Below are 12,070 nucleotides of genomic sequence, written 5' to 3'. Positions count from 1 at the left end.
CTTGAGTTCACAATTCAAATATAATATAAAAATTTATTATCGTGGAGATACTTTTTTCCTCAATTTCTTTTTGGTAATTAACCTTTATATTAATCACCAGTAATATTTACAAAGCTCCATAGTTAGCTATCACAGCATAACTATCATATATACATTACAATCTCATGCTCTTCCTATCTAGCTTTTAAAATCTATATCCCTGAACTAATTCAGCTATACTAGGAGGAGCTCGTGCGCAACAAACATACACTGTATCTTTAGCTATCTTCTCCCAGCTCTTATTTTTCTTTTCAAAAATTCTCTGATTTCTCTCTATCCATATATTATGTACCATTTTTGTGTATAGCATTTTGAATAGTTGTGCTTCTCTTGATCTCCCTTTAGCTCTTCTAATCACTTCTTGCACATGTTGCTCCCAGTTAGTTCCTGTTAGGCTTAGTTTCTGTGCCAAGTGCATCACTCTCTTTAGTACCTCCCTTGTGTAGCTACACTCTACATGAATGTGATCTCTTGTTTCTTCTTGTCCCTGACATAAGCTGCATTTGTCTTCTCCCTGAATCCCCCATTGCTTTAACCTTTCCACTGTAAGTAGTCTGTTCTGCAGTTGTAACCACAAAGTGAATTTTGCTTTTGGCCTTGCAGAGACGGATAAAAGTTCGATGCGGTGAACGTGGATCAAACACGTGACCTTCAGATCTTCAGTTTATTTATGCGGTTTATTTAATATTATTTTTTATTTTTTCTTGGTACTGGACATTATGGAGTGGTAATGTATTGCCAACACGGAGAATACTAATAAAATTAATATTATTAAACCTTCTTACATATTTTTAATAAGAATTTAATAGTCAAAATTTTATTAATTTTAAAATTTTAATATTAAAAATGAGCATAGAAGGTATTGTAGTCCAAAAATAGGTTATTACAGTTATGTCCTTTCCCAATGAGTTCTTTCATTTAATCTTTTAAAGCTATTTTGGTCTATTAATATTATATTAGTGGTATTGGCTCTTACCAACCTTTTTCTTTCTTTTCTCACACACTTATATTCTTAAAAAATTTCTTAGTTTTTCTTTAATAATTTGGTATATTTTTATATACTACATAAAAAATTAATAATTAAAAAAAATATTATGAGTAGGAAAGCAGTTCAAATATAACATAATAATATATTATTGTAGGAATTTTTTTCTCAATTTCAACGCTTTATGCAGTTCGTTTAACATTTCTTTTATTTTTTCTTGGTATTGAATATTATAGAGTGGTAATGTATTACCAATATTGAGGATTCTTATGAAATTAATTTTATTAAGCCTTCCAAATCAATTTAAAAAAAGGAGAGAACATATTATATTATATTATTATTATTATTATTATTATTATTATTATTATTATTATTATTATTATTATTGTAAAAGTATGAATACAATATTGGTAGACTAAAATAGACCTAAAATATTAAATAAAATAACTTCATGGGAAAGGACAAAACTGTAATAACCTATTTTTGGACTATAATACCTTTTATGTTGAACTTTTAAATAATTAAAATTTTAAAATTAATAAAATTGTGTCATTAAATTTTTATTAATAATATGTACGAATATTTAATAAAATTAATTTTATAAAAATCCTCCGTATTGATAATATATTAAGTACTATTCTTGTAAAAAAGGAAAAAAGTGGATTCAGGGATTAGATATTTTAACTTGGACTTCACTTTGTCTTTGTTCTAAAACAAACCTAAACAAATATAAAACAAATCATGGATAACATATACGGACGAAACAAACTAAAAAGTGAATTAATTTTGATGACAACTGTACTATGGAGTTATTTGACTTTTAACATGAATCTGTTTAGTTCACGATTTTTGTGTATTGTATTGAAGAAATAATTAAAAGAAAAAAACTGAAGAAATAATTTAATATTTATAGGTTAGAGGATAGTCATTGATTGGTATTACAATTCTATGCAATTTCATATTAGGAACTGGTTTCAAAGTTACAATTTTGTCCAACACGTACTCAAAATCCCTTAGAAAATTCTGTAGGAAAAAATTATAATTAATACTTTAAGGTCAACATATAAAATTAGGACAAAAAAGAAGTTGGAGTAGGACTAAGCTTCTTTGTTGCCGTGTCTTATTTTCCTCTACCATTGGTAAGTCTTCACACCAAAATATCGATGGCACTCGGATTATAAATAAATGTGTAACTGCAAAGAGAAGTACATATAAGGGTGAGAGAAATAGAAAATTGATATTTGTATAGTTCAACTAAAGGGTCTAAGGACTAATTAAGATAAATATTAAGTGTACATTCAAATTATGATAAGACTATCCTTTTTCTTTTTCATGTGCCTGGTGTACTGACCGACTTTATGTATTCCAAAAACAAATTATTATTCAAAATAAATAATGTTAATATCAGATAAAATTGCAATCACTATTAATTAAATTAGGATCGGAGTTCAGCTTTTAAGTGAGATGAAATGTTAATTTCATACTATAGAAAGGATTGAAATGTATCTAGTATTGACGCTATTGTTCGTTAAGAAATTACTAAGTTACCAAACGAACAAAGATGACCCGAATTTAAAGGAGTATTAGATATACACATTAACATGTAGTATTATATGTCTATAGCCAAAGTAGTTATATTAATAGGATTCTTAAAGGTAATCATATAGGATAACTAATATGTAATATTATATCCTAAAACTAATAGGATTATAAGGCTAATATCTAGAATTCCGGTTATGTCCTTTTATTATGAGTTATTATGTTTAATATTATGAGGTTATTTTTGTAAACCGACATTTGTATTCATGCTTTTATAATAATATAGATTATTACTACTACAATATTATGATTACCTTATAAGTAATTTAATTACTAATCCCTTTTGTTCACTTTTACTTGGTATATATATTAAAAATAGATTTTTATTTTTTCTTTGTCACTTTATATCAAAATAATACAAATTTTTTTTCTGTTATACCCACAGTATTTGTTACTCATTTCAAATTATTTTCTACAATCCAATAAAATATGCATCAATTAATATGGGTATTATAGTAAGTTATGCACTCCATTTATTATTTCTTAAGGAGCGTGAAAGGTCAAAATTTATCAAGTAAAAGTGAACAGAGGGAGTATTTTATTACCATTAAATTCTGCATTTATTTCTAATTCTATGTATTCTGCCTTTCCTTCATTATTTCAATTTATTTATTAAAATATAATCCCATTTAGATAAAATTGTAATATTTAGTTCAAATACCATACTACATTACTCATTATTTCTTTCATTAGTTCTATTGTTCGATAAGACTGCAGTTGATCTATGTACTCGGAAGGCTCACAATTTTCTTGTATAGATCTGCTCCTAATAAGAACTATCATTTCTTGGATGAGAATAATGTCTCCTCTGATCTTTGGCCATCTATATCTGAGCTATCCCATACTTTGATCTCTTCTCCAATGCATTTTAAAAGAAAGAATTCCGGTTTTGTTGTATTCAATATAAGGTGTTTGAAGATGAATGTTGCAAAATTGATAGGAAGATTGCAAGGATAATATTGATTTACTTGGATGGGCATCTAAACAAATATATCCTCTAATTAAGTTCAAATTAAAATCATGCTACTATACTCATTCTTTATAAATTCTTGTGTTTTTGTTTGAAACATACAATGAGTGTCGATTATGTACATAAATATCATGAAGAGCAAAAATACTCCAACGTACATATAACGAACGAGCCAAGAATACAACAAAATCAGAATTCTTTCACGCTCCTTTGTATCTGCCGTGTTTTTAAACTAACATTTTTATAAGATAAATTATACTCCTATTTAATATTCTCCCTGCAACGAACGAGTACGAATACTAGCTAGTAAGAATAATAAGATAGGAAATAGCATAACCAATTAAGCATGAATAACCTACTCCCAAACCACTTGGAATACTACTCACATGCATGCCTTAAAAATCCTTTATAAATAGCATAAGATGATCGATCATCCACCACACCAGCTTATCATCATTCACAACAAATCACCCAATCCTAAACATACATACTTGCTACAGTAGTGTTTAGTTTTGGAGTTGACAGTAATTATTTTTAGCTAATAAAGGTTCTTTGCACCCTCGAGTTACTACTGGTCAGAACCAATACCAAGTTAGGATGGTTGTACTCCAATGGCCTGGCCGCCTTTTCTACCATGAATACCTGCCACATCGGTACTACATACATGGCCTTTAGGCTGCGACTGCTAGAGGAGTAAGTTTATCCTGTCAATGTCGTTTGCCTCCAATTTTCTAATCTTTAAGGTCATGAGCTAGCCCAATTTTCTAGTCTTTTTGGTCTTCATGAATTGGCGGTAAACGACATTGACAGGTTAAGCTTACTCCTCTAACAGTCGCATGCCAAAGGCCGTAGATGTGGAACACTTCCTTAGTACGTTGTAGCAGGTGTTCACGGCACAAAAGGTGGGGGAGGTCACTGGAGTACAACCATCATAACTTGATATTGAGTATGATTAGTTATGGGTGCTCACCCTATATTTATCCAACTATTTTTATAATTGCCTATGCAAATTTATTAAATCCGGTTAAAAGTAATGGGTGCTTGAGCACCCATAAGTATCCATGTACATCCGCCACGCGCTAAAATTTTAAAGTATGTCTTGAGTTCATCAGTAAAATAAATGAACCATCCCCTGGTTGAACACTTAGCTCAACGTTTTTCCATCTCAACGGCTCTCTCTTTCTCTCATGTATTAGTAAAAAAATAAACTCATGAATTAAACTGCAACAGGTTTATTCAGCAAAGAAAGTGAATGTGCATAATACATTCGGCCCATAAGAGAATAGCCCGAGTCTGGTACAGAGGATTGCTCATAGTTACGAATGAAAAAAGGATCAACTAATTCCGGATTACACAGAATTTGTCATTATTATGCCATCAGTTTCAAACAAATTTTAGAACCAAATGCATACTTCTTTTTGTAGGACCAAAGAACCAACAGGGCTAATTCTTAAGTGAATAAATGGTCTTGCAAATTTTTACACTTCTTTCAACTAAGGATATAATTTTTCTCAAGTAACTCTAGCTAAACTATCTAGTACAAGTCCATCTAGGTTTCTAAATTTACAATAAGGCATTCAAGAACTTCTGCATCATAAAATTCCTTCTTCTATCAAGCTCCATAAATATGATCAACATTCACCAATTTTTAGAAATATTCATATTTCAAAAAAAACTTTATTTTATAATTCAAATATATTATTAAATATATATTTATGTTAATATTTTATCATGATATGGGAACACATAACATACATACAATGAAACTAATACTCATTCAGAAGGAAAAGGTAGAACAAATATAATTGAACAGTAATACCTCTCCTAAACCCAGAAGAATACTAAATGAGGAGTTTAATGATTAAAAAAAAAATCGAATAATAAGGCAGTCCATCTGATGGTAGTAATTAAATCATATAATATTTTATCAAGATATGGGCACACATATAACACATATACAATAAAACTAATACTCATTCAGAAGGAAAAGGTAGAATAAACATAATTGAATAGTAATACCTCTCCTAAACCCAGAAGAATACTAAATGAGGAGTTTAATTATTAAAAAAAATATATATCGAACAAGAACAAGATCATCGTTCGTGGAAACAAACATAGATTCAAGATCAAGCTCAGGCCCTTGAATCTATTTACCATCGGAAAGAAGAATCAGAGGAATCATAGAGATTGTACACTCAAATATTCGAAATAAAATACTACGATTGTTGCAATATTTTTCGGTCTTGATTTTATTTTCTCGACGCAATTTATTGTCTACGGTAGTAATTAAATCTTATAATTAGTGATGTCTAAAAGAATGAGGAATATAGGTAACTCACTCCATCTAAACCTCTGCCTATTAATTATCAGGAAAAAAAGACCTACAGATCGATCTGCCCTTCTCTCTCTTTCTCTGTCTCTCTCAGTACCCAAAGGCCGAAACTATTATATATGGCCACTAGCGGTAATGGTGGTCGGCCTTTCCCTGAGGATTTAGCGGTGAATATTCTACTCAGCTTGCCAGTGGAGTCCTTGTTGCGATTCAAATGCGTCTGCAAGAACTGGTACGAGATAATGAAGAGCCATATGTCACTGGCTTAACTCAAGTAAGCACGTGCGGACAGCTTGACAGCGTATCTATTGCTTCAAGCCTCAGTCCTAACGAAATAGCAAGCACAAACTCGTGCTTAAGCTAAGGCAAACACACACACGCAAGTTGCTGGAAAGACAATGAAATGAAAGGCACGCAAGAATGGGAGGCCAAGGCCAATTTTCTGATTTACTTGATAAACAGAGAGGAATTTACAAGTGTTTCTGAGATGCCTTTGATGAAGGCTCTATACATGTATTTATAATGTACATCTGCTAGTTGGCTTAATCTACAAGGCAATACAAAGAAAAGATGCTGCCAGGCATGCTGGAAAAGCTGGCAGGCCTGCTGCAAAAGCTGTCAGGCATGCTTCAAAAAGCTGTCAGGCATGCTCCAAAGGCTGCTGGGCATGCTGAAAGTAATCATTGCTATTTTTGAACTTGTCTAGCCATAGCAGATTTGAATTTTGGTCAGCCATGGCGGGAAAAATCAATAGAGAACTGAGCGGGTCGGCACACTCTCCCCCACTTGAAATGGCGACGACCGCGGCGCCACAAAGTTTCAAGTAATTGTGAACTTGATCTTTGAATTGCCATAAATCTTCATACTTTTCCCAAGAAGCCTCCTTCGGTGACTGTCCCTTCCAATGAACAAGGAATTGGGCACTTGAATTGCACCAACCTTTGCCTCGGACTAATTGATGATCATTGATTGCCTCTATCTTCTTGTCAATGGTAGAAGGTGTAATGAAAATTTGGGCACGACTGGACTGCCCCCGTTCCGCATCATCCTGGTCTTCATGGTATGGCTTGAGTTGGCTAGCATGGAAGACGGGATGAATCTTCAAATGATGAGGCAAATCCAGCCTAAAGGAAACCTTGCCAACCTTGGCAGTGATTTCAAATGGCCCCTCGTAGCGCCGAATCAGGTTTTGATTGACGCCCCTCAATGACTTGAACTGCTGGGGATTGAGTTTCACCATCACCTTGTCCCCAATTCTATAGTTCACTGGACGCCGCTTCCGATCAGCGAACTTTTTCATCTTGCGGGCAGCTTTGTCTAGATAAGACCTCGCCATATCCACCTGCTCCTCCCAAGATTTAGCCATATGAAACGCCCCTGGGTTCTTTCATTCTGCACTCACGGGTAAAGACTTAGGAGTATTAGGTTGCTGCCCTGTTGCAAGCTCGAAAGGGCTCCTCCCGGTTGATTCACTATGTTGCAAATTGTAGGAAAACTGGGTAGTGTCAAGTAGCTTGGCCCAGTCCTTCTGATTAGCACTAACAGTTACATAGCCTCTCGTAGATAAGTACAGACGTCTCCGTACCGATCAGCAAGACTCTAATAAACCGGCCTGTGTTCCGTGACTCCAATGAACCTAGAGCTCTGATACCAACTTGTCACGACCCCAGTTCACCCTCCATGAACATGTCGTGATGGCACCTAGTTCCTACAACTAGGTAAGCCTATCAATGCGAAAATAACAACTCAACTTGCGCAATGGTTAAATAAAGCTAAACGTATTAAAATAATAACTGCATATAAGGCCGCTCGGCCTATACAACTCAAAAGAAATGCGGAAGTCTACGACTCAATCCCAAAACCCGGAAAGTCATGGGAACCACAGGCTAATAGAAACATAGTACGCTGCTCTAGCTCCAGAATATCTAAACAACTGAGAGGAAAAAAAGGAATAAACTAAGTACTAAAGCTGGAATAGAATAGAGACTCCTGGTCTGCGGACGTGGCAGATATACCTCGAAGTCTCCGTGTATCTCCTCGCCTCAAGGATAGCGCGCCCGAGAAGAGGTACCTGGATCTGCACATGAAAAACATGCGCAGAAAGGGCATGAGTACACCACAGCGGTACTCAGTAAGTGCCAAGCCTAACCTCGGTTGGATAGTGACGAGGAAGGTCAGGGCCCTACTGAGGTAAAATATAATATTAATTAACAGTATGAAAATCTGACAGAAATAATGAGTACAACAGTGAGATAAGAAAGGCCAACGAGACAATAACAACTACACAAAGAACAAAATAACACAGAATGACTACAACTCAGTACCAAGGATAAAAATGAGGGTCTCCCAGGATACCGTCCTGTAGCCCTTTCCTCAACTGTCCAGTGGATCTCCCGGGATACCGTCCCGTAGTCCAACTCATGTGCCAAACCGAAGGATCTCCCGGGATACTGTCCCGTAGTCCAACCATCAATATGCAGGGGGATCTATCGGGAATCTAACCCGCAGTCCCAAAGTAAAAGTGAAGGGGGATCTATCGGGAATCTAACCCGCAGTCCCAAAGTAAACAACCAAGGGGGGGGGGGGGGGAGGCTACCGGAATCCCACATCCGTAGTCCCAATATAAATGCACAATCACAGCCAGAAGATACTAAGGAATGAAGTAAACAAAAGGCAGGCAACAGATAATACTAGCCGAACAGGATTCACGTAGTTCAGTCAAGGCAACTTAAGCAATTAGACAGGTTAAATCAACTAAACATGCTTCTCTAATCTAGCACAGGTTATAATTACAGGTAGAGTAAAGCAAATATGAAAGGAACTCGATCTCAATGCCTTAAGTAAAATTAGGTTTTTCAACAATCGGCTCAAGTACGCGCTCGTCACCTCACGTACAAGGCACTCGAATACAAGTCACAAATCCTAAGGGGAAAGGTCCCCCGCACAAGGTTAGACAAGCCACTTACCTCGAACCGGCTCAAAGTCAACTAGAAATCACGCCCTTGCCACGAGTATCCGACTTCAAATGGCCCAAATCTATTCAATTCAATTACACATCGTAAATAACATCACAAACAACTGGTTTTGCTATTTAATTCAAAGCTACGACGTGAAATTAGGTAAAATAACCAAAATTCCCTTCAGGCCAACGTCTCGGAATCGAATAATTTTCATATTTTCAGAACTCTCGTACTCTCACGAGTCTAACCATATAAAAATCTCCCAAATCGGAGGTCAAATGCTCACTCAAAACTCAATGGTTTAGCCTATGAAGTTTTACCCAATTTCTTCCAATTTTTGATCCCAAATTCGAATTTTAATGATGGATTTAACTACCAAATGATGAAATACAATTAGAAGGGATCAAAGAAACGTTACCCAATAATCTTCTCTTCAAAACCCTCTGAAAATCCTTCCGTTAACCACCCAAAATCATCCCGAGGCCCCCGGGACCTCAACTAAAAGTACCAATAACACCTAATACCTCATTCAAACTTGTACCAATCCTTAAACCACCTAAAACAACATCGGAAACTCGATTAGTTCAAGGATTTGAGCCTAAGAACTTCAACTTCCATCAAAATACATTTTCGATCAAAAACCCAACCAGAACACGTCCGAATGACCTGAAATTTTGCACACACATCCCAAATGACACGACGGAGCTGCTGCAACTTCCGGAATTCCATTCCGGCCCTCGGATAAAAAATTCACTATCGAACCGGAAACTTCAAAAATTCAACCTTCAACATTTCAAGCCTAAAAGAGCTACGAACTTCCAAAATACATTCCGAACACGCTCCCAACCCCGAAATCACCTGAAGGAGCTAACAGGACCATCAGATTTCTATTCCGAGGTCGTCTTCATACTGTTCCGACTACGGATCACTTTTCCACACTTAAGCTCTCATTTAGGGACTAAGTGTCCCAAAACTCTCCGAAACTCAACACCGAACGTCCCGGCAAACCAAAATAGCAGTAATGAACTTAGGGGAAGAAGTTAATAGGGGATCGGGGCGTTAATTCTTAAGACGACCGGCCGGGTCGTCACAAAGATAACTCTGAAAAGAGTAGAGAAGATGTTAACAGGGCTCATGCTCAATATATAAGATGTCTTAATCTTCAAGAATCCATGCTCAAGCAAAAATGTCAAATAAAGTGGTTTGAAGAGGGGATAAGAATACCAAATACTCCCACTCCATCCTTAGAGAAAAGAGAAGAAGGCAATAGGTTAACCAAATCAAAAATAGTAGAGGAAATTGGGTTAAGGGGGATGATAAGATTGCCAACAGAGCTGTGAGACACTTCCAAAATTTCTTTAATCTCACCCCTCCTGCTATTAACAATTCTATCCTAGATTGTATTCCTTTGTGGGTTTCAGGTGATGACAACAACATGCTTAGCATGGTGCCAGAGGAAGTTGAAATCAAGGAGGCAGTTTTTAGCCTTAGCCCTGTCACGACCCCAGTTCGCCCTTCGTGAACATCTCGTGACGGCACCTAGTCCCTACGACTAGATAAGCCTAACAATACGGAAGATAAATCACAATTGCGGAAGAAAGTAAATAAAACTGAACTAGTAAAATAAAACGGTGTTTAAGATGCCGCTCGGCACATACAACAACAATTCTCGAAGCTAACAAAATTCCCAAAATCCGGAAACTCACAAATCACAAGCTAAGGGATACATAAGAGGCTCTAACTCAAGAATGTCTATACAAAGGAGAATACTGAAAGAGCTATACTTATTACAGAAAGCTGGAAAGGGACTCCTCGGTCTGCGGACGTAGCAGATATACCTCGAAGTCTCTACCGATACGCCTCCTTCCAAGGCTGACAGAACTGAGTGGGAGCACCTGTATCTGCACAACAAAAAAGTGCAGAAGAGTAGCATGAGCACACCACGGCGTTGCCCAGTAAGTATCAAGACTAACCTCGATGGAGTAGTGACGAGGAACGGTCAAGACACCTACCGATCAAATAAACAGTATAATCATAGGAATAATGGAAACGATATATAAATATGTAAAGACTGCATAAATGACCAAGAATGCTACAATTCACAACAAGAATGGACAACAAGTAACAATGAGAATATAATAAATGATGATACGAAAATGATGGCAGAATCACAATCCAAATCCTAAGGTCACAACACAGCAAGGGGAAAACAAGTCAATAACTCATATCCTACAATGATGTTCACATAAGGTCTTATTCAACTCTTCCCACAATTCTACCAAAAATCTCTGACAAACCACAACTCACGAAAAACCCAGCATCTGAAATCTAACACTTGGCATCCTGTGCCCCATCAATCTCACGGTCATGCTGACAACTAACTGGCCAACTAGGACCACTCTCACATATATAATGGATGGACGAGGGTGTATCTCCACCCTCAGCAAAAATCGGAAGGAATTCACCTCTAATGGGGTGTCCAACTACGTGTATGCTTGTGCAAGTGTTTTTGACAAGAATTATACCAACTAGTAAACATGAAAAGGAGAACGGACCGCACGTACGAATGTTTCCTTACAACTTCCAAGCGGTAAGGCTCATATAGGTAAACAACCCACAATCACAATATTAAACAAATAGAAATGCCTCCACAGGCCGTCACAATTCTTTACAATCAATCCCTGACATAGCCCACCTTATTACGCCATGCGTGCAAATAATAATATAATAGGCACCGCCTTATTTCGCCACACGTGCATCACAATATTCCCACCTTATTCCGCCACATGCGCAACCCACATATAAGCATATACATATCCCGTCTTATTACGCCGCATGTGCAAAACATCGATAGCAACAATAGCACGGCAAAGACCTCGTGAAACCCTTCAACAACAATCGGACGGCAGAAACCTCGTGCATCACAGTATCAACAACCGCACGGCAGAAACCTCGTGCATTACAGTATCAACAACCGCACGGCAAAAACCTCGTGCATCACAGTATCAACAACCGTACGACAGAAAACTTGTGCATCACACTCTCAAGTACCACACAACAAATGACAATATATATACAGGAACAAAGCAAGAGAATCACAACTAACTCATAAGGACTAAGCGCAATAAGAACAACTCAACAAGGGAGAAATAATACGAAACAACGATTCCATAATACTCAGTTCA

This window comes from Nicotiana attenuata, unplaced genomic scaffold (genome assembly GCF_001879085.1).
Source record: "Nicotiana attenuata strain UT unplaced genomic scaffold, NIATTr2, whole genome shotgun sequence".
NCBI lineage: Eukaryota > Viridiplantae > Streptophyta > Magnoliopsida > Solanales > Solanaceae > Nicotiana > Nicotiana attenuata.
Note: the sequence above shows the minus strand (reverse complement) of the source record.